The sequence below is a fragment of the Microtus pennsylvanicus genome, chromosome 17 (assembly GCF_037038515.1).
Source record: "Microtus pennsylvanicus isolate mMicPen1 chromosome 17, mMicPen1.hap1, whole genome shotgun sequence".
NCBI lineage: Eukaryota > Metazoa > Chordata > Mammalia > Rodentia > Cricetidae > Microtus > Microtus pennsylvanicus.
In genome coordinates, this window is record NC_134595.1 from 20,430,889 (window position 1) to 20,456,257 (window position 25,369).

At 36.4% G+C, this 25,369-nt stretch overlaps 1 pseudogene; it reads left to right on the forward strand.

Moving 5' to 3' along the window:
* Positions 1–7,978: 7,978 nt before the first annotated feature.
* The window catches only part of LOC142837191 (peptidyl-prolyl cis-trans isomerase D pseudogene), a 144,563-nt pseudogene continuing 127,172 nt past the window's right edge, over positions 7,979–25,369 (forward strand).

The window sequence follows — 25,369 nt, forward strand, 5'->3', positions numbered from 1 at the left end:
ATTATTTATGCTATACATATTATTTTACCAAAAATATTCTTGGCTGAAAAATAAAAGTCATACTTTTTAATTTATGAAATTTTTGGTAGGTCTTTCATAAAATATTAAATATAACTCCACATCATATTACAAGTTCATTAAATTGTATATGTATATATGTGATAGATACAGACATATATACTATATTTGTGGTTGTGCATTTGTTAAAAACAAAAAACAATTATGATCACAGCAGCCACTGGTTTTAAAAAAGCCGCACTTACCTTTTAACATATTTTGAAGTTCCATTGTCAAAAACAGTTTGATCCTTTCTTCTTTTATAATAAAATCTCAATGTCTCCATTAATACACTTTACAGGTTTTTTTCCAGATATGAAAGTTAGCAAAAAGCAATGTTACTACTTTTCTTTCAGACAATTTCTTTATATACCAGAAAAGTATAGAATTTACCATCTTCTTGCTTCAACCTCCTGTGTTACAAGATTATACATGTGTGTCACCTTGTGTAGATTTCCTACATTGTTTAGTTTTACCTGGCTCACTTATATTGATATCCACTCAGTAAACTTGTACCATTTAATGGAAGAAATAGAGCTTCATTGATGAAGATATCAATACTTACTCATCTATGGCCTTTATATCCATTATTTATTTATGATATCTATAAAATATAATTTGATCATGGTCTCCCCTTGTCCAACTCAGCACAAATATACTGCACATCCTTCCTCATCCAAGTTGATATTCTCTCTTTAAATACAAAAACAAAAGCAAAAAACTGAAAAACAAAATCAACACCCCAAAAAATAAGACAAAAAAAGAAAAGAAAAGAAAATTCCATAAAACAACAGAAAACAAAACATGGAATATATTCTGTGTTGCTCAACTACTCCTAGGCATAGGGACTGCCCTGGAATGTGGTTGATGGTCCCAGTGAGACTCTATTGGACCACAGCGATTCTCCTTTTGAAGAAGGCATTAATTGTAAATAAAATTTTAGGATGGAATTTCCAATTCCTTTTCTCAGTGCTGGGATATTTGCTGTTTTGAACCTGTGTGGACTTGTTCATACTGCCACAGTCTCTGAGTTTATATGTGTGTTAATCCTATTGTGTCTTTTTTCCCCACAACTTTCTCTAAAAATCTTTCTTTCACATTCTTTGGCTTTACATTCTCTGCAGGTCTCTCAACTCTTTGATATGCTCTACCTTTATCCGGACCGGATTCATTCCGACAGGTCCTAAAAGGCAATTGTAATTCTTTCCATTTGAAGAATATGTATAATTACATAACAGAGAGGAAAGGCTGGAACTGGAAGCGTGGCTCTCCTTGCTGTTGCAGAGGACCCAGATTTCATTCCCCTGCCCTCCAAAATATGCATCTAGTGACTCGCAATAATTCATTACCACAGTTCCAGGGAATGCCAACAAGTAGGCATGTGGTACACATACTTGAATGCAAGCAAAAGATTCATACACATAATGTAGAACTAATCTTTAAAATCACTCACTTAAGAGGCTTTGATTAAGGGTAAAGACACATAAAATGATGCAAATATTCTTAAGTAAACTTTAGAAAAATAAGTTATATTTGCTTATGTTTATGAAATATTTCTAAAAGTCATGAAAGATATTCAGTGAAATGAAATGTGTTAATAGTTTCTTTTAAAGCTAACCCTATCTATTCTCTGTGGTTTTAGGATATACAGTAATATTCTTATTTAAACAGTACTAAATAGAAATGCCCTATAATTTGAAGACCAAAATTAGTTACTTTTAAAACAAATTGCCATTATAAGCTACATAACTATATTTAACTAAATTAAAGTAATAACTTTAAATAAAAAATTTAATAACTTCAAATTTTTAATTTCAGTTTATGGAGTTATAGTGATAAACAATAAATAATTAATTTATTGTAAATACATATTTGAGACATGACAGCAGTTGACATGTTTTCTGAAATGTGAATACATATTGTCCCATCACACAATGTGCTGAAGTACAATGTCATCACCTCAAAATGTTTCTCATAGCCCAGGTGTCACCTCTTTCTCTTGCCTCCAGACACCCTTGTCTCAAAATATGTAATACAAATTAGAGTGGTAAATTGCTCAGTGTTGTTTGTCTTGTTGAGAGCTGATTCTCAGAACAAATGACAGGTACCATTGTCTCAGATTCAACTGAGTTCATCTTAATATTCCTCCTAGACGTCTTGTCCTGGGGCAGGCCGACTCCTTGATCCTGTAACAGCAAACAAATTGAAATATCTGCCTTAAGGGTTTCACCACACTGCACCCCTGTGAGTAGCTGGAAAGTCAATCATTTCCAGCAGAGATTACTGTTGTTTACCACAAAGTATACAAATGCCTCAGTGGGAAACAGAGATAGAAGATTATTTTTGTGTAAGATATTCTCCATCCTGTCTGGAAATCTCTCAATTTGGAATATTCACTCTACTGTTCCAGCAGGGCTTCCCCAGGCATTTCTGATAGATGTTGTAGGCACCTAATTTAGTATTTCCTTCTTGCCTTCCTTCCTTCCTTCCTTCCTTCCTTCCTTCCTTCCTTCCTTCCTTCCTTCCTTCCTTCCTTCCTTCCTCCCTCCCTCCCTCCCTCCCTCCCTCCTTTCCTCCCTCCCTCCCTCCCTCCCTCCCTCCCTCCCTCCCTCCCTCCCTCCCTCCCTCCCTTCCTTCCTTCCTCTGCCTCCTGAGTGCTGGGATTAAAGGCATGTGCCACTAACTGCCCAGCTGATACTTTTCTTTCATATTGAAGCAATACTTTTACTTGAATGGAAACAATGCTCTGTTCAGATCTCTAACTCAGGAGCTCCAGCTGCTTATCCGGCTTCCACAGTTGATTTCTGCTGCATGATTGTTGTGATTTGAATATGTAACGTACACACAGGCTCAGGAAGGTAGAGAAGTCTGTCCCTGGTGTAAGCTTTGAGGTTTTATACTCAAGGTCCCACTTGCTAATTATCTGAGAAGGGTGTTTCCTATAAATGATGAGCAGGGCACAAATGAGGACAGCTGAATGTCAGTAACGTTTGCTCTCCAGATCTCTCGTAAGAATATGAAATTCCTTCAGTCACTCACTATGAGCTTTTTGCTTGGTAGAATCTGGTGTGTATGTGGACTGGGAGAAGTGAGTGTGTGTGTGCGCACGGGGTGGGGGGTGTTAAAATATCTTATAGATAGTCTTTCAAGGTTACCCTCCTTTCTTTGTAAGTTTATACATATACTTGATATCCTTTTAAATGGTTGTTGCTAGAATGATCTATGGTGGCAACTCTAGCAGTAACATCTTCTTGGTCTGCAACACAGTTTTATTAATTTCAGTGAACCTGTTCAGATGTTTTCATTTGTTTCTTTCCCGAGAAATATACTAAAGTGTTCTGTCTATGGTTTATCTTCTTTTATTGTAAAATTCACAGGCTTATTGCCCTCAATACTACTTTCAAATTTCAGCTTGGTTAGGAAAATATTATAGTTCATTAATATATAATTATAAAATACAATAGAAATGTTTTGTAAGTCTTTGCAAATTTTTCCTATATACAATTTTAAAGTAGAAATTTTTGTTCACTATGACAATTTTACTAAAAAATAACATCATCATTGCAAATATAATATATTTTCTTTGTTTTACTTAATTATGTTTCAAAAGGTTGTATGATACTTTTTGATGCTTATTTTGGGCAGAGTGAATTTCTTAAAGTTTCAGATTCTATTGACTATATTAAAACAATCAAACAGTAGTTTGTAGCCATCTTACTATGAATAAGAACATTTTTCTATTAATGTAGTCAATACATTAATGCCTATCAATTCACTTTAAATTCTGAACAAAAATTTGTAAGATCAAAATAAGTGAAATTAAGTTATAGAACTATTATTTGAATGCAATGATTTCTAGAATAAATGCATAAATAACAGAGTTTGGGAAAAAATGTGTCTCAAACCTACTCTTTTCAAAATAATTTTGAAGTTTTAACGTCAAACACAAAATACTTCCATACTTCCATGACAGTTTTGACATTCAGTGACGTCACTTTGGTCTCCCTTGCAGATAATAAATATTTACAGTTGTTTTATATGAGTAATCTAATCATTTCCAACTACTGTATGAAGTTGAAATTTATCTATTTTTCAAAAAATGCACACTCATTAACATTATTTTGTAGCTTATTGTTGCTGAAAGAAATTATCTGAGCAGCTAAAATGCAGTTTGCAGTGATCCAATGAGCACCTAGCTGCAAGGTTGTCGCACATTGACATTCATAAGACAAGACCATTGTTAGAATAATATTTAGGAAAAATCAGCAGTTTTGTTGAGGTACTATGATTCACATTATAAGAAATTTACTCCATTTTATTTTGTTCAGTTTCATCCAATTTACAAATTTTTGAAACCATCACAAAAGTTTATTTTCATAGTTTGATGATAGTTTGGCTGGCTTTATTCTTAAATTTGTATATTTTTTTCAACTAAAGAGTTGTGGATATTTCAGATATTATATGATCTAGAGAATTTTTGTTATAATGTATTTTCCCATTTCTCAAACTTCTGAGATTCCCCACCCCCATCTTCCCTTCTGTTTGAATTTACACATTTTTGTCTCTTGCTAGACAGAAACAGGCATCTTAAGATTACACAATAGTCTACTTTTGAAGCATTTCTACCACATTCTAAAAATAAACACCTCTCCCATTGGTGGTCATTTTCTATTCCTATGTCCAACCCCACTGCCCCCCACAAAACCAATTATTTATACTATGTGTTTTCAGATTTATTTTTTTCTGATTATTTCCTGTAAATGAGTACATTTAATATGCTTCCCACCAGCCCTGGCTTATTCTGCTAACAATGGGGTTTCTAGCTCTATCATTGGAATGTGCAGAAGTACTTTCTTCCTTTTTATTTTCCTCTCTGTTCATCGTTGGAAATTTTAAGTTGTTTTCCCACACATCTCTCACAAAATAAACTCTTTACTGTTATGGTTGGCCCGTATCTCTCAGAAGCAACTGACTAGATGCTCTGTGTATCTTTCCCTTTCCCACATCTCTAAAGCAACATATTTCAGTATCTGGCAAAGGCTCTCGTGTGTCATCTCCCTGATCTCTCCACATGAGCTGAAACGATGTCCAACAAAGCAAGGGACATTATCTTTGCTCTTCTTACAGATTCTACTGCATGCTAAAGGTAAATTGTTTTCACTAGGAAAATGCTACACGCATTCCTCCCTCAAATATATATGCTCTTCCACCTCTATTTCTCTCTATTCTCCTGGTATCCTAAGCAAGACATGTTTAAGAGTTAAAAAATGAAAATTTCCCACACAAACTGACACATGTGAACACAAGACACAGTTTGATATCTTAAGAGAATAACACATGTGCTTCATATAGTCATTAGTGTCATTAATAATATTTTTAATATTTGAGAATTGCATGCATGTATGCAATATAATTTTGGTATATCTGCCAATATTGCTTCTCCTCTAACTTCTACCAACACAATACAACCCATGTATTAAAATCCACTTAATGTTGCTCATATGTGTATATGTAAAGGATGATATTATCAGAATATATATCAGAAATATCAGAAATCTATCAGTAGCCACAACCACAAAGCAGAATAATTCTCTCTTCTCCAATAACATACAACTGCCAATCACTCCTTAGTAAGGAGTAGAGGCAAGAAACAGACTCCTTTATGTGTTATGATTTTTTTTTATTGAAAAAAAATTCCACCTCCTCCCAGCCTCCCGTTTCCCTCCCTCTCCTCTCCCCCTCCCCCAACTCCTCTTCCCCTCCCTCTCCAGTCTGAAGAGCAGTCAGGGTTCCCTGCCCTGTGGAAAGTCCAAAGTCCCCCCCCCCATCCTGGTCTAGGAAGGAGAACATCCAAACTGGCTAGGCTCCCACAAAGCCAGAACATGAAGTAGGATCAAAACCCAGTGCCATTGTCCTTGGCTTCTCAGCAGCCCTCATTCTCTGCCCTATTCAGAGAGTCTGGTTTTATCCCATGCTTTTTCAGTCACAGTCCAGCTGGCCTTGGTGAGCCTCACTGTCTCCGTGGGTGGGTGCACCCCTCGTGGTCCTGACTTCTTTGCTCATGTTCTCCCTCCTTCTGCTCCTCACTGGGACATTGGGAGCTCAGTCTGGTGTTCATTGTGAGTCTCTGTCTCTAACTCCATCCTTCGCCAGATGAAGGTTCTATGGTGATATACAAGATATTCATCAGTACGGCTATAGGATAGGGTCATTTCAGGTTCCCTAGTCTCAGCTGCCCCAGGAACTAACTGGGGACATCGCCCTGGGCACCTGGGAGCCCCTCTAGGTCCAAGTCACTTGCCAACCCTAAGATGGCTCTTTTACTTAAGATATGTACTTCCCTGCTCCCCTATCCAACCTTCCTTTATCCCAATCATCCCGTTTCCCCAAGTTCCCCCCCAAATGCTGCAAGTTCCCCAGCAGTAGTAGGCAGCAGAAATGCTATAGGTCCCCAAATGGTGGTAGCAGGCCATGTGGTGGCAGGCAGTGGGCCCTGGGAGCAGCCAGTCCCAGGCAGAGACGGCTGCCAGTCCCTGAGCATGGGCTGGTCCCAGCCAGGGAGACACATGGCTAGTGGGCAGGAGACAGAGACATGGATAAACACAACATGCAGAGTGAGGTTGAATATTTATTCAGTGGCTTATGGAGGGGGAAGAGAGAAGGGGGAGAGAGAGAGAGAGAGAGAGAGAGAGAGAGAGAGAGAGAGAGAGAGGAGAAGGAGAAGAGGACAAAGAAAGAAAGGGAACAGAGAGAAAAGCTAAGGTGGTGAGAGAGGGAGGGGCTGCATGGAGTGGGTGTGGCTTATCTCTTAAAGTGATGAACAATCATAACATTCCCAGATCTTTTTTATAATAAAATGCGTGAGATTAGACACCACAGGTTGTCAGAATTGGGGTGGTGGATTCTCAAGACTGCTTCCTGCTTATTTGTCGGTGTCATCTTCGGGGGTGGGGGAACCTGAGAAGGCTGGGTGCTGGCCACATTCTGGCATAGCTGGTCTCTTTGCTCCTGTCTGGTGTTTGTGGCATGGAAATGTCTGGTTTCTCTTATACCTGTTTAAGTATTGGCAGAACAAAGAACAAAGTTAAATTAAGGGGAAAAAAAAATTGGACCAGGGAATCGAGGGGGATGTATCTGACCTGTTTAAGGTGGATCCTTTAATTCGGCTCCCTGGAACTCACAAGAATTCTTTGGGTTTGTGAAAACAGAAGTTTTTGACACATATATTGTATAATGACTGTGACATATTTTTGTACAAGGAAAAGTATTTTTAAGACTATGGAAGGCAGTATAAGAGAGAAATTTGATTTAAAATTTGTTTGGTGAGGTTGTTTGTTTTTAACCTGGCAAAACTTCTCATCTATCAAACTGTATCAAAGATCTTTGAGAAGGATAAGATTTTACTTGAGTTACTGATTAAAAAATGACAGAGAACATACTTGGTCGGCACCCCAGAGCTACTCTTTTAGGGTCCTCCATTGTCACTGAAGGTCGCATTTGCCTTTTGCTGTTTAGCGTAGGGCGTTCCAGGCTCCAGAAGATCCTGTGGGCTAAGAAATCTGTAGGAAGACAGGCCTACCTTGACCTGAGCAGCTAGGCTGTCGATTCCAGCAATTCTGTCCATGTCAGGAGATCTTTAGCTTAGATGAAAGGCAGTTTTGGCCAGTGTAGATGGATGTTGTTGTGTGTCCATTTGTCTTCTATCTTCTTTGGAGGAAGTAGAGTACTGCTGCTAGGAGCCAACCTGTCTCTTTTTGTTATCTGGTGCCGACGACACCAGATAAAAATGTCCGGCGGAAATGAGAAGAAGAAACAAGACACAAACGAACCCACTTAAGAGTTTATTAAAAGAGATTATGCTCACAGGGCCCAAGGAAACAGTTCAGGGAGAGAGAGAGAGAGAGAGAGAGAGAGAGTAAAGATGGCGAGTTCAGCTTTTAAAGACTTCCTAGCTCATGCACACGAGGGGAAAGACGTGCCTACATCAGACGGTGATGATGGGAAATGCTATGACTTGCACCAGTGTACAGGGGCTTTGCGTGAGCATGTCAGACACTGATGACGCAGATGGCGGGCGACCCACGAATGTGCACATGGGGGTTTAGTTGAGTTGTGGGTGGAGGTAACCATGCATGCACGCACATGGGTCACGCAGGCCCTGTTCCCAAAGATCCACCTACATGCTCCTGCTTTAAAATGCAGAAGTGCAGCCTTAGGGTGGCTAAAAAAATTACATTATATACGCTGGAATAATTTCTGGCTTATTTTAGGTAGGCTATGTGAAGGTAACAATAGCAAATAAATTCGTGAGGCAAGAAAGACAATTTCAGAGTGCTCTTTCCAACCCTGCATTTCTTCTACTGTTCCTGACTATTTTATGATTTTTCCTGAATATACTGGGGATGAAGTATAATATGAAAATCACATTTATGCCTGAACCTTCACAGACTCTTATTCACAGAACCTTGATCACTAGAACACCACTGAGTTGACTGCAACATACTGCAAATAGGTGGCTTCTAGACCAAATATGAATATGAGGGCGGCCTGGGTCTACAAATAGAATTATAAATATTCAGAAGACAATTTGACAAAATGATGTGTGACATACTCAGTCATGGGCTTTTGCACAGACTTGTAGTAGAAGGCATGAAATTTTTTCCTGTAGAATTGCCTTCAGATCCAATCAGAAGATTGTGTTTACCCTATAACTGCCATGCTACTCTTTTAATAATGGGCAAATCTTAGTTGGCAGGTAGATATTGTAGCAGGAAGGATACAGTACTGGGAAATAGCATTAAAGCCCTTTTCTTTCCCCAGAAGTCTGAATGACAACTTCTGACACTATGATAGCAAGATAGTAGGATTTTTTTTTAGCCAGTTTCAAATATTTTAGGTTATACCCACAAAATATGTGATGTTTACATATATTGGCTTTTACCTTGCAGTTATGAAGGGTAGCCAAGGCCAATGAGAAAAGATTAAAAAAAATGTATACATGTCCTCAAATACTACTCAACAGCAAAGAAAAATGAAATTGAAGGTAAATTATTGAAACTTTAACAAACAATATTGAAAAAGGTAACTAATGCCCAGAAAGACAAGTATCATGTGTTCTCTCTCATATTCAGATCCCAGCTTCAAATCTCTGGTTTTATTTGCATAACTTTGAGCATATACCGATGCTAAGAAATTAGAAAGAAACCTTTGTGGGTATGTTAATGGAGGGACACAGTGAAGTATGGATATGAGGAAAGCCGAAAGAATACTTGGAATGGAAAGGGATAATCACAAAGAGGTGTTGGAGTATGAGAAAAATCAATGGTTTGGAGAAGGAGAAGGACTAACCTAAATGAAAGATATGAAAACTCTAGGAAATTATTTTGTGCTTAATCTTGGTTGTCAATTTGGACATTTGTAGTCAACTAGATCTCAAACAGCTGAACAAGCCCAAGGGGATTTTGTTGATTGGATCTTTTGAGTTGGGAACACCTACTCGAAATCTGGGTCACACCTAATAATGGCAACCTTCATAATGCAGAGATTCATAGCTAAGCACTGGGCTGATTGTCCAGAGACCAGTTTAAGAGAGGGAGAAAAGGAGCAAAGGGGTCATGAACTTAATGGGAATACCCACAGAAATAGCTGACCAGAGCTTATGGGAGTTCACGGACTCCAGATTAACAGTGGGGGTAGTTGTGTGGCTTAGGCAGTCTGTGGGGCTATTTGCAATGGGACCAGGATCAATAGATGTTGTAATAACTGGCTTTTTGGAGCCCTTCATTTTGGAGCAATACCTTGCTTAGCCTAGATATAGGGAAGGAGGGCGTCAGCCAGCCTCAAAAACTGACTTGCCAGAATTTGCTAAATACTCATGTGAAACCTTAACCTCTCAGAAAAGTGGATAGAGGTGGGAATGAAGGAAGGTAGAGGGAAAAGGAGGAGGGGAGAGTGTAAGATTTGGGATAGACTTGTAAAATGAGAAAAGACTGTTTAAAATAATTAAAAATAAAATGGAAAAATGAACATTGAAGAGGAAAGCTGCTTTTTATCTCTGTGTTCTCACACTTGGCTTGTGTAAGCATTCCTTAGCTAATATTAGAAACTATGTCAGGATTCCAACACAGACTTAATACCAGAAGCTCTTTTTATAATTTCCGGGGACTCCAGCACCAGGTTGGACCTGCCGGGATCCCCAATCTGGTGGACTAAAAACTACTGGATTTTTCTTCCTTCGGTAAGAAGGTGGCCTTAGTGGAACTATTTGGGTTACAGCTTGTAAGCCACTCTAGTCAATCATCATTTAACACATATATTTAGTCCATCAGTATATTCCTTGTGAGACCCACTATCTCACAATCTAATCAAGAGACTTTGAGGGATAGTAGGACACATGTGATATAAAGAATCTACAGGCTATAGCTGTTTCCTTTGCTAATGACATTTTATATTATTATAAGTTGTTCTATATTAACAGAAATTAATTTTTATTGTAATGCCACTATTTAACATGTTCTAATATAATACAATTTTAATACAATTAAATATTTGTTAGACTGTTTGTATTTTTCATACGAACAATTATAAGATAATTGTTTGGTTTTTTTGTTTTGTTTTGTTCTTTGTTTTTGTTTTTCGAGACAGGGTTTCTCTGTGGCTTTGGAGCCTGTCCTGGAACTAGCTCTGTAGACCAGGCTGGTCTCGAACTCACAGAGATCCGCCTGCCTCTTATATCTTATAATTATAAGATATAATAATACAGATAGCAATTCATGCATTCATCAGTTTAGGGTAGGTGGTGAAAGATCACATATATAACACTCTATTATTTTATGTAACACATTAGAAAATGAATTAGTGTGAAAATAAAAGAGGACATATGAGAAATATATGACAATTATGTTGACAAAAGCTTCTATTTTATTTCTCTGTAGTGAGATAGCAACATTTATACATTTCAACACTGTTCAGATTGGTTTATAGTGACGTGTGTGTGTGTGTGTTTGTATTGGATTTATAAACCAGCATATATACACATATATGTGTATTATGTATATGTATGTGTATATATGTATAAGTACCTACATATGAATATGCATACACAAATATAATTAAATAGCAATACAACAGTCCATATTACTGTATCTTTTTCTAGCTCATTCTCCAGAAAAAAGATGGGCATTGTTTTTGTGCCATACTTGACAACAGAAAGAAATTCAAGTAAGTTTATTGTGTGTAGAAAGCTTTCACCCAATAAGACAGGTTTAGCACAGCATTACATTCGAGGCCATGCAAATTATTTCTTACAATGCGCAAAGGGATGTTAACGAGTGTCATGCTGAGAATCTTCTACTGCTCACTGTGTGGCTTCAGAGTTAACATTAATCCAGAGGCTATGTGAATTTTGTTTCCTAAACACAAAAGCCTTTCTTTGCTTTCATTTTTGTCATTTGTTATTATATATTTAGAACAAAGAAACATTATATGCAGCTCTGCTGCCATACTCAGGGACAACCACAATCAAATATTGGACTGAGAGACAAGTAGAACTGTAAAAAGAGTTCAAAGATCGCCTGAACCAATTCAGATGTAGCTTGCCAACATGCAGCATAGTCTTCTGATTCTCAGTCTTCTAAGTTGTCAGAAGTCCAGTGAACTAGCAAAGACATGTCTCCATCCTTTTCGGAATATTAAAACATGAAGCAAAATAACAAAGGTTAGCCACTTGTTGGATTCCAATTCTGTTGTGCTAACATCTTTTCATATTCTCAGAATACTTGATCGAGTCCAATTTATAAAAGTTTAAGTTCCAGAAAAAAAAATAGTTTAAAAGAAGAGATTGAATTAAGGTCTCATAACAAGAAATTTAATTGCTTAGAATCACAAGACATTCCATGAACAAAAGAATAAATAAAATACAAAACAGAGAAATATCCTTGCTATCTGTGCCATTTCAATATACATTTGCAGGAGAATTTGACAGTCATGAGTGCTAATCTAACTCATTCATATGATTTAGACATGGCTTCAGATTATTCCTTGTGAGGACTTGATTTACAGGGCTCATTCTGAGGATTCATTCATCTGAGTTCAGGTCTTTAACAATCTACCATCATTGTGGCAGTTTTGAGGAAAAAATATGTATTTATATTTTTATATAAAATATATAATCAGGAATTATACATATACACACATACACCCATATATATATATACACATACATATACAAACATATATATACAAAGATAAATGGAATAAGGAGTAAGAAGCTAATATTAAGATAACATATATATAGAGAAAAATAGAATGCTAACCTCAACAACTGGACATCACTATGTTGTTTCTACTTCTAATTTTCAAAGTTGTTCCTTATACCTGAAATATTCTTAGCTTTTGTTAAGTGTTTTTTCAATCTTGCGTCAATAGCTGTCCTGTCCTCAGATAGTGAGTTATGTCATGATGCTGTAGGAGCAAGTTTGGTGGTTGGCACAAGTTGATGCTGTGACTATAGTAAAAGCATCTTGCCCCATCTCATCTTTCCACATTGTTTCTTAACCTAGAATTATAATGGCATGCTTTTCTTGCTGTTATCATTTGGTTAAAACAGACATGTTCCAAAGATGTAAATATTCCCAATCATTTCTCAGGAATTGGGGAAAAAACTACGTAAAATCTCAACAACAACAAGTATTTTTTTTTTTTACAAAGGCAGAAATCAACTGAAATGATTAAAAATACTTACTTAAATTATTTTGTATTTTCATTTACTTTTATTATGTGCTTTGAAAAAAATGACAGACTACAGATCAGCATTTAAATTTAAGATGAGGTATAGAGAAAGCCTTAAGAATTGGTTAAGGAAATTGCAAGGGGCTTAGTTGCTTAAGATAAGGAAGTGTATATTAATCTTTTACTTTCTGAAATCACAATTTTCTGTGTTAGATTATAACCATGGTGTTATGCCATACATTCTTCTGTGGCTTTATATTGGGACCACTGAATTATGGTGATCGCTATAGAATAATAACTTCTACCTGAAAAGAGATTGAACATACTAATTGTTGACAATAATGGCTTCCATCTTCATTATGACAATTTCTCCTCGGAAAAAATACTATATGAAATATTCAAGTAGTTTGGTCAAACTTTTAAAGTGACAAAGACTGGCTCTAATGAATACTTCCTCCCGTGAAACACTGCATCTTAACTAATTTACAGACCCTCCATTTGCTCACATTTTCACTTAGGAAAGGATAATGGTTGTATCCCCACAGAGAATTAGCTCATCTACTAACCACAAAATTGCCTTAGCATTAACTAAAATTGTGAACACCACACCCATTTCCACACTGATCTAGCTTTCTGAAACTTTGGGGTTGTCTAAAAGTTCTATTTTTATGTAAATAGAACAAACACAAATTTGTTCACCAATTATTATCCTTCTAAGTCTGAGTCTGGAGTTTTTCATTATGGTTGGAATCAACTTTTCTCATGCATTAATATTCAGGGTACTTAGGTCACAGTAAATGCTATTCTACCAGTGGCGTTAGGCAGACAGGGTTAAAACATAACAACAAATGGAGAAAAGCTAGAGTGGGAATTTCTCCTTTTTACAGACCTCTTGGTCTATGAGTTCACATTGTATTATACATTAACAGGCCTCCCCCCCCCATGCAGGGAAAGGTTTAACTGTTTAACACTATATAGTATAACAGTTCAGGTATCAGACACATGCACAGATTTATGTTACTAGCCTAAAATGATTTTATATATTGCAACATTTTTTTCCAAGACGGAAATGAAGCAGGCTTCTGCCTCAAAATTACAATCTCTTTTTCCTGAAGCTTTTATTTAAACAAGTATCTTCTATTGGAGAAAATGGAATATATGAAAATATTGATGAACACAATATTACAAGATGTTAAGGATGTACATATCCATAGACTGTATGGATCTGAAAAAATGTAAATGATTTGCAGTTGTATCTTTGTTGTAACATAGGAAATGTGCAATCTTTGATCAGTCTGATTACTGAGTTATATATGTTTATCAGTCTGCCTGTATGTCAGTTCCTGAGAGGTAGAAATGGCAACTCACTTGTCTTGCTACACTTCTTAATTGTTAGACTAACCACAAACCCATAATTTTCTGATAAATAAAGTTTTCTGAAAATTTTATCTAGTTCTTAATAAGTAATACCATTCTCAGTTCAATACCCCATAATTTATTTTTCTAAGATTTTGCTTGGGACAAATGCCAATGACAACCTTCAACACAGCTTCACTCTTCAAAGATGCCATGCTATATAATGACAGATGATCTAGGAATGCATCATATAATCATGCTAGTAACTTACCGTTCCCTAATAATCTTTACCTCTGGACATATCAGAAACACCCCAGAGCATTTAATGAACTGGGATTGCCTACAAAGATCAATCAATAATACTGATTCTTGGCACTAATCATTTATATTTGAATTGGATAATTTTTTGTCATTCGCAGCCACCAAGACACAAGTAGCATCCTGATCCATTTGGAATATATGAATGTCGTGACCTCCTGGACCAGCAAGGATGACGCGACATGGGAGCTCTTCTTGCAAGCAGTTTTATTCAGGACCTTTTTTACAATTGTATCTCTCTCTCTTCTCTCCCTGGGCAAGCCTCTCCCAGCCCTTAAGTAAGCCTGGGCTACCAACCCTGGATAGCCACGTGGGCACCGTCCATTGATCCACGCATAAGCAAACCGCTTGAGATCATGGGGTGATGATCACAAAAGTCCGGCCTTAGCCAAATAAGGAGTTGTTCGTCAGAGAGCACTCACTTTCGGGATCGTGGAGGGCAGAAGCCAGCGCCATCTTTAAGATACAGCTCCACGCAGCTCTCTACATATAAACTATTTCCTGACTTTCTCTAATTTACCTAAGGAAAAAATCACTGCTTTTGGTACAATCAACAGTATGAATGAAGTATTGCAGCTTTTATATTACATTTATGCGTGTGTGTGTATATATACTATTATACCAGAATATTATCACATCATTGCTCCATTCCCTTCCCTTCTGTAAAATCCTTTTATATATTCACCCTCTCTTTCAAATTCTATTTTTCTTTCATTCACTAAGCTTTATTATATGTCTAATATATATATGTGTATATATTCTTCAACACATTCCTACATCAAACTCATGGAAAATGTGTAGGAGAAGAGATGGAAAGATTGGTAACACTAAAGGAGCATGCTGTTTGTTTTGAAACTGAGTTTTCTAATAATGTCAGAAGTTACCTCCATAAATCTCACCAATGTGACAGAGTAGTCATGGAATAAAGAATGGCACCAACAATACATATGCTGAAGTAGATGGGAAAAAGAACAGGAAGCTTCAAGCCTATGCAAAGAATAAAGACAATAAAAGAAACCAGAGAGTAGGAGAAATAGTATTCTCCATGTAAGTGCACATGAGCTCATTACCCAATACATACATATATATATATATATATATATATATATATATATATATATATATATATATGAGTAGAATTATACAGAATGACTAGGTTATATATAGAAACATATATGCTTATGTAAATAATGCATTTTAATAAGAACTTAATTTATTTTTAATATAAAAATTGTGTAAAAGAAATGGCTCTTCATTATTGGAACCCTTATAGGAAGAGATTTGGGGTCAAGTACAGTTAAGTTTTTCAGCTACCAAAATTGACACCATGATAATTGGGACTATATTGAAATATTCCATGTTTTTTCCAAAGCCATTTATTTCTAGTTTGATGTGTATTTTAAATTCTCAAATGGTTATTTCTTTTTTTTGTCTTTTTTTTTAATTAAAAATTTCCGCCTCCTCCTAGCCTCCCTTTTCCCTCCCCCTCCCTCCACTCCCCGTCCCACTCCCCTCCTCCTCCCTTTCCAGTCCAAAGAGCAGTTAGGGTTCCCTGCCCTGTGGGCAGTCCAAGGTCCTCCCCCCTCCATCCAGGTCTAAGAAAGTGAACATTCAAACAGGCTAGGCTCCCACAAAGCTAGTACATGCAGTAGGATCAAAATTCAGTGCCATTGTCCTTGGCTTCTCAGCAGCCCTCATTGTTCACCATATTCAGAGAGTCCAGTTTTATCCCATGCTTTTTCAGTCCCAGTCCAGCTGGCCTTGGTGATCTCCTAATAGATCAGCCCCACTGTCTCAGTGGGTGGGTGCCCCCCTCGCAGTCTTGACTTCCTTGCTCATGTTCTCCCTCCTTCTGTTTCTCATTTGGACCTTGGGAGGTTAGTCCATTGATCCAATGTGGGTCTCTGTCTCTATCTCCATTTATCGCCAGATGAAGGTTCTATGGTGATATGCAAGATATTCATTAGTATGGCTATAGGATTGAGCCATTTCAGGCTCTCTCTCCTCAGTTGCCCAAGGACCTAGTTGGGGACATCTCCCCAGGACCCAGCAATACAACTCTTGGGAATATACCCAAAAGATGCCCTATCATACTACAAAAGTATTTGTTCAACTATGTTCATAGCAGCATTATTTGTAATAGCCAGAACCTGGAAACAACCTAGATGCCCTTCCATGGAAGAATGGATGAAGAAAGTGTGGAATATATACATATTAGAGTACTACTCAGCGGTAAAAAACAAGGACTTCTTGAATTTTGCATGCAAATGGATGGAAATAGAAAACACTATCCTGAGTGAGGTAACCCAGACCCAAAAAGATGTGCATGGGATGTACTCACTCATACTTGGGTTTTAGCCATAAATATAGGACATTGAGCCTATAATTTGCGATTCTAGAGAGTCTAAATAAGAAGGTGAACCCAAAGAAAAACATAGAGTTATCCTCCTGGATATTGAAAGTAGACAAGATTGCTGGGCAAAACTTGGGAATTGGGAGGTGGGGTGGGATGGGGAAAGGGGAGATAGGTAGAGACAAATGAGAAGGGGAGAATGGGGAGAGCTTGGGGTAATGGGATGGTTGGGATAATGGAAGGATGGATATGGGAGCAGGGAAGTATATATCTTAATTAAGGGAGCCATTTTAGGGTTGGCAAGAGCCTTGACTCTAGAGGGGTTTTCAATTGGTTATTTCTACACATATGATGCTGCTTACAAGAAAGAAAAAAAGGAAAGCAGGAAGGAAGAAAAAAAGAGGAAAGAAGGGAAAAAGAAAGAAGAAATTAAGAAAAAAAGAAAAAGGAGAAAGAAGGGAGGGAGGGAGAAAAGAAGAAAGGAATGTAAGTAAGTATTCTAGTACGTAATGTAAGTTTTTAAACTTTTGAGACAGAAAATTGATCTAAGAAGAACAAGTAAGGCTTGAGGCTTATTTTTTGCTTATTTCTTCTTTTCAGTTTATGGATATATTGCAATGCTTGCAGATTAACAGCTAAAAACTTGCATGTTGCCAAGACCATGCAATTTTCTATTACTTAAAATTATTTAAGAGAAAGGAAATATGTTGTTTCTTATAGAAACTGTTTTTTCACAAGGTTGGCTTTGTTTGTTTGTTTTCTATGCTTTCTCCTTAAATAGTACATACCTACTACAAATTCTAAAATGCTTCTATATTTTAAAATAAACTAGAAATGATTTGTGAGTGAAAAGAAACAGAGAGAGAGAGTAGGCAAATTCATAAACAGGATATTTTAGAATTTTTAAATTTGGAAACAGAAGCTGAAAGAAAAATACTATGTTTACTTCAACTATTTATTGGCAATAACTAGAACCAAAAAGCAGTTGCTGCTTTCCATACTCCATAAATTACACCACTGAAAATAAATTAGTACTTTCTTCTTTATTTTTGACTTTTAGTTTTGGGTTTTTCAAGACAAAGTTTTTGTGTAACTTCGGAGTCTGCACTGGAACTCACTTTGTAGACAAGCTTGGTCTTGAACTCACAAGATTCGCTCGCCTCTGCCTCCTTAGTTACTGGGATTAATCATGCACCACCTCTGCCTGGCTAGTCCTTTGCTCTTAATAATGCCCCAACACAGTCTTTCCTTTCCATCCAACTCAACTGAATAGATAGAGGAAAAGTTAGAAGTAATGAATCTGGATAGTTTGTAGCACCGCCAGATGGGGCAAGCACAGGTGACTACAGACAGCTGAAAGCATCGGCAGGTGCAACCGCAACTTATTCTGTATGAATCGTGTAGGTCTCTATTTACTTTGTGTGGAGGGATTGTGTGCTTTTCTACAGACTGGTGACTAAAGACCTTTCAACACCTCATAGCTGACATGTGACAGAAATGAAGTGCAGAAAAAGCCATGTCACCTCCTAGGTGACCAGCACAGTCTGCTATATTAGGCTCCATAAGACAAAGAAACTGAACAAATCACGTGAGCAACAGTTGAACACATACTTGTGTGAAAAGGAGCATGGATGAATATTTCTCTTCAGTCCTAGGACATCTCGGCATAACTGAGGTTTTTTTTTTTGTTTGTTTGTTTGTTTGGTTGGTTGGTTTTTGTATCTCATTTGGTGGAAATAGGGTACAATCAAGAGGAGCTTAAAATGTTACCTCAGAAGATACATCCCTGCAATCTGCCAGAAATTCTACTTGGCTCATATAAGGCACATGCAGTACAAACGAGGAAATGAGATTGTGTATGTAATATAGAAATCACTATAGAGATCCTGTTACACATTGTTCTTTTCTTCAATTGTTTTCTTTCTTCAATAAGAAGTTATTTTTTAAGAATCTAATATTTGGAGGGACTTCTAATACTAACATTTCAATACTGTTAAATTATTCTGCTTGTCTGATCCAATGCTAGTTTAGGGGTCAAAATGATTTGAAATTAAAGATGGACATTCTGAAATATGTTTGTCATTTGTATAACATCACTGATACTGATTGACTTCATTTCAATAGACCAAGGCAGATTCTTCTCTGCTGAAATTAAAGCAAGGTACTGTTTTCATTAGGCTTTTAGCTTAATGACACTCCTGCATGTCTAACGTCTGCAACTTTAACCTTTTAAATTATTCTCATCATAACGGCATGTCCTATGGAACTACTAAATACAAATTTGTTCCCTTTCATTTTTAAAGTGCTGCTCTATAAAATAAAGGCACAATAAGTCCATCGGATCTATGCGTTCATAATGCATTAGTTAAACTTTTCAATTTATTGTTTATATACATGAATGGAACATGTTCATTTTCAATTTGGAAGTGTGTGATATTGTAAAATTTATCTGGTATAAATTAATATGTTTAGAAAATTCATGCCCAGGAGTGTGGCACACGCCAATACTCTCAGAAGTCAAGAGACTGAAGGGCAACGACAGGAAGTTTTTGGGGAACTTAGGCATAATGAGTTTTGCTTCAAAAATGCATAAATAAACTGATTAAAAGCAATGTCTAGTCCTCCAGAGGACCTGAGCTCAATTTCCAGCATTCACCTTGAAGTTGGTAATTTTATATAGCTCTAGTTCCAGGGAATCTTATGCCATCTTCCGGCTTCCATTGGGTGCCAGACATGCACTTGGTGCACCATTGTAGATGCAGGCAAAAACCAGTTCATGTATAATTTCTAAAAAAATCAAAATAATAAAACTCTTTAGTAATGGCAAGACATACAAATAATTTTTTCTTTTATATATGTCTATATTTAAATACTTAGAAAAATATCTGCTTTTGTATAGAAAGCATATCCTTTGTAGAAAGTATTGCAACAAATCATTTGATTAGTGTAAATATATAATGTATCATCATGTTACAAAATGAGAAATCCTGGCACAGAAAAATATGAATATCTTTTTTTAACATCATACATTTAGTAAATTGGATAGGCTTGGTTACATGCAGATACCTTAATTCTCAGCTTGCTGTGCTTCTATTCCAGGTACATAGCCAATAGCTTTGGGGTTCTGGTTTCCTAATGAAAATGCGCCTCTGTAACACTCATAAGTTAATGTGTCATCTTTACTTGGGAGAAAACAACAGAAATATTCTGAATTATTAATCAGAAAAATCAGTAAAAGTGACTATGTAAAATTTCTCTGTTTTGTTAAAATATTGGGAAAATATCAGTCTGATACTTAAATACGAGGTTGGTTTTACATGCGTAGCCTCTTGTTACCTGGGAAGTCTAGCAATACAATATGTTCTTCTTGTCCCTTCTCTTACATTTCTCAGTCCTTCTCACAGTCATCCTTCAAAATGACGTGGACCCACTGCATCACTGTGCTGCAGTGTGTGTGTGTGTGTGTGTGTGTGTGTGTGTGTGTGTGTATACATTGAATATTCCTGAAAGCCAAAAATCTACATTTTCACTTGCTCCCATTTCTTCAGTCCTCTCCAACTACCATCATCCCCAAAAATTTGTTCCAAAAACCTTTTTGCTAAAATCACCAGAAGACACCTATGTTTAAAAAAAGAAATGTTCCTCAGCTCTTGCAGTTTCTTCAGCATCTCTCTACAACCATGAATTTCTCCTAGACTACTCTATTCAGAGGTTCCATGTGACAGTCTGGATTCATTCCTTTCTTTCTGCAGACCCTTTTCTTCTTTTTTTATAGATTTCTATTTTTTTCTTCTTTAATATGTTCAAAATGTGGAGCTGAGCACTGTTATTCTCTCGATCGATTTTTAGCAATTTAGATGATGGCAAGCATATATAAAGCTTCAATTAAGGTCTATCTACTGGTGAATTCAAAAGTTTTAATCAAAAGCATGACCTTTTCATTATGAGCTTCAGATCCATATTTTATGAGCTGCATGGGCCTATTTGATACGCTGTCTTAGAATTCTCAAAACAACCTAATTTCAGCATGCATCTACAACACAAACTTCTATTGTTTCTAGCAAATTGAGTTGAACAATTGTGTGAAGTTTTGAAAAAATGGGCTCTTTACTCAGCTGTTGCTCAGACTCCCTCTATTGAACCCATTAGGATGTTCTATCTGGTTTTCTCTCTCTCTTTTTTTTTTTCCTGCGAGCTCCTGGTTACCACCCCCCCCCCCCTGGTTTTCTCTTAAAGAAATTTCAAGTACAGAAGAGGTTTTCTCTGATACAGTCATCTTACTGAACAGAGCTCTCACTGCACACCTTAGCTACAATAACCTCCTAACATTGAGAGCAGGAGACAGAAGCTTGCCAGGCAGGATGAAGACCACACATCAGCAGGTCAAATAATATTCCTGCCAGGAATAAGGCTTGGAGAGAATCATGCTTCCTGGTTCCTTGCTATGTCTTCTAAATGAGCATCCCCAGCTCTAAGCTACACATGAAGATGTGACCTAAGCTGACAGGAAGCCCTTACAAACCTCATGAGTTGGCTGGCTGGACTAGCTATCTCTCCATGGATCATTCATCATCAGTTATATTAAATACTCCCGACTGCCAGCTCAGTCTCACACCCTTTCCGGGGAACTATCCTCTTGCTATAGGCTCTCTGTCTCCTATTCTTCTCTTAAGCTCATAGATAAGTATCTATAATAAAATTTCTTTCTAAAATGCACCCTCTGTGGTTAACATATTTCATAATTGATTTATTAAGATGAAATTTGTGGTTACTGACTCAATGGAAGTTCTGTATTTTCATGAGTATTTCGAAACATAACTCATGATTTGAAGCCCATCTGAGGGAAAAAGAAAAACCTCCATCAAACTCAGACGCAACACTTTCCACTTATCTGCATGGTCAAAAGTGTTTAAAACAGTTATCAATTCAATTTTTCCTGTTTCCCATTATAATTCTTGGTATACTCTGATTTTATTTGGCCCTTTAGATATCATCAAACATCACACAAGGTAAGACAAAAACCTATCTTATCTTTCACATGCAGTTTGAGATCCCGGCTGCACATGAATCAGTATCAGCTTGCCTTATTGATGAGACACTTGTAGCTGTGGATTTTCTTTGTATATGTTGAGGCAAGTAACTGACTGTATTCTGACAAGACATAAGTGAGACATCTTAGCTGAGTCCAGAATGTATTTCTGATTCACAGTATGATGAGAAATTTAAATGGTTTCTTTAAGTCATTATGAAGATGTTTTGATCAACAAATCCTGGTAAGTTCTTGTTTGCTATTCCTTGCCTACACATTAAGCTATATTTTTTGAAGAGCAGCCAGCATATGTCTACTTAATCTTCTGATGGCTGTCACTTGCCTTTGGAACAACATCACCAGTCAAGTACATAAAAATAAAAGACAGCATTTTATGCCATCTAAGAACATCTCAAATTTAATCTTTTGCTAGATATTCCCTTATCCCTACACAGTAATAGATACTGTTTATACATGTTTCTCTCTGTACAACCTAATGTTCCCCAAACTTATATGTTCACCTGTATTTTCTCTAAGTATTATTGATCCTTCCATTTTGTAGTCACGTCATCACTTTCATGGGAGAAATTAGATTGATCACTTGCAAAATCATACCACACTGTTATAGTATCTTCTAATACAATGTACCTGTCTTTACAGAAGCCATTTAAATTTTGGTTTTGCATGCATGTGTTTACTACTCTGATTTTTTTTTTGTGGACTCTTAACTTTAGCTCTTGTGTTTCCACTTTCTTGCTTGCAATGACTGGCACAGTGTCTGGAACACAGAAAATCCTTAATAAGTACTTGTACAAGGAATGAACGATCAGAAACTAAATTCACTGAGACATGTTCATAACATTTCAGAATCTATCATTTCTTAATTATTACACCAACTGACACATTTTAGTTGAGAAATTGATTCTGTATAATGGAGATGCACAGGTTATTGAAGTTTATTATGTTTAAGAATCCATTGAGATGCTGAGTTAATGTGCAAATCATCCAGCCCTTCTAACAGAGTGACGTCAGCAAAATCTCAGGTGCAAGCCACAGGTTTGCACTTGCGGGAAGCACTCAGCGTGATATAAACGTATACTGAAAAGGCTTCATAGAATTTACTTTGAGAAATATTTTCTGCTGAATTTTGCACTCTCATTTTAAATAAAACTGTGTTTTTTTCTACCCCATTTAGAATATTTCTAGTTACCTATAGAAAAATCACCTAGAAAATCAAAATGCTATCAGTACATATTTTTTAATTTCTCCCATCTACTTATGTCACTTTTATGCCTTTCATTCTGTGATGATTTTACATGATATGGCATAGAGTAGGAGATGAAAAAAGAAATGCATTGATAGTGGTTTGATAATAAATTGAGAGCTAGATTTTGATAATGCCCCTAAGTTCCTAAGGAGACATACATCACAAGCCAAGCACAGGCAGACAAAGAGTATACTTACCCAGTCTTTTAAAACCCAGACCTCAGAATACTCATTTCCTGAGAAGAACTTGGAATACATTGAAAGTCTTTCCATACCTCGGAGTTTACTTAAACAATTTGTCTTCTAATTGGCCAGATTTAGATCTTTATGCTGTAAGTGATTTCCTCCCTCCAGTCACTCAGGTTAACTTTCCTCTTCCAGTTTGGCTAAATGTAAAGGCAAAAATCCACAAACAATCACCACTTAATATGAACAAAAACTGATTATTTTAAAAAGTGCTGTTTTAAATTTTTCTATGAAAAATAGGACCAAGAATATGATTATAAGAGTAGACATCCTGTTTTGCAGTCTTAATTTTCTCCCTAAAAGCTCAACTTTGCTGAGTTAACTTGTCTTTAACAGAGTGAAATGTTAGAATAGACAGATCTTCTGGATGTTTAAATAAGGTTACAAGGTAATCTACTTCAACTGCATAACACATGATAATTTTCTATTATTATGCAATAATTTCTGTACAACTAGGATATTGTCATCTATACTGAGCACACCTTGTAACATTTTTCCACAATAGGTTGAAAACAACAGAGATTAGATAAAACTAGGAGATACACTTATCTTTTGAGGTAAACAACATTATTAGTTTAATTCAATGCTAAAAATAACCAGAAGCAGAAATAGAAGGAGACAAGATAAAACTAAAATTAATAGCATTAGGAATGTACAGGAAAGTGCATTTATTGGCTAACTTCGCTTAACTGAAATTTTAAGTTCCTTTTGAACATCAGACACATAGGCTGCTTAAAAGTTAGTAGTTCCTCTGTGTTTGAATGTGTATGCATGTCTTTCAGTGGACACACACGTTCTTGTGTGTGTGGGGGCAAAAATTTAGTTTTTGCACAGAATTTGTGAAATTATATGAATAATGTATTCCTTCTGTGTTCTTCCTCTTGAGTTTGTACCAGCACCAAGGCAGTAATAAGACATTAGAGATAGCTATTATTTCTATGATTACACAGAAGATATGTAAGATTGTAAAAGGAAAATGGCAGTGTTTCCCTTTTCTGTACTTTTCATTGAGTAAATGAGAGTTTTCCATCGTAATGCTTCAGTTATTTAGATTTTTTTAGTTCTTCAATGGTATAGCTTGCTCAGCAAATGTCGTAATCTGATATGGAACAATCAACACTCTTAAAATTATAAAACCACAAAACTCATACCTTTTAGACTCTTACAATATCCTTAAACAGGCTTGTCTACTAATCATTATATTCAATTTTAATCATATTTCATTAGGTAAAATTTACAAAGTAATTGCCTGGTATATTGTAAGCATTCCTTATGTGTTGAATTTGATTTTACATGCTGTCAAGATAGATAACATATCTTCATAAGGTTATCATGCATGTTGGTAGGAGATAGGACAATGACGGTGCAGTTATGATTGGACAGGAAAGCTTAACTGAGGTTGATGATTCCCCAGATAATTGGTTGAGTTATTGTGGTAAGGCATTGTTCCTTGAAAGGCTAGTTTTTGCTAATTGATAGTGAAAATGATAGCCCTTGGCTTTGAAGAGAGCTGTGTCCACAACTTTTCAATGCTGTTAGCTGTTGAAAGATAAATACAATGTAAATGATTCCTTTTCTCAGAAGACATGTGAGAAACACAAGATCCAAAAGAATAACTTCCTCACATTTATATTCTGTATTTGCTATAAGAGTCAGTGGATTTGTTATTTGGAAATTCTTAAATAGAACCTAACCCAGAAATCCCTGAATCCAAGTGTTGAAAAGTCTCTTGTTAAGTATGGTATGTTTGTGTTTGGGAAAATAAGACAAACAGCTGTATTGGAACAATTTTCAGGTTGTTAACATATGGAAGGCATAACAATAAAAATGCATCAGAACAAACCATTCTTAGAAGATTATAAATGTAAGCTCTTTGAAACAAGATACTGTTTATAAAAACAATTGCATCATGCTCCTCTTTTCAGAAAGTACACCAACTTCTGAGACGTGTTAAATACTCCTATGGGAAGAAGGAATAGTTTTTTAAGAGTTGCTAGTTAGCAGACAATCTAAAA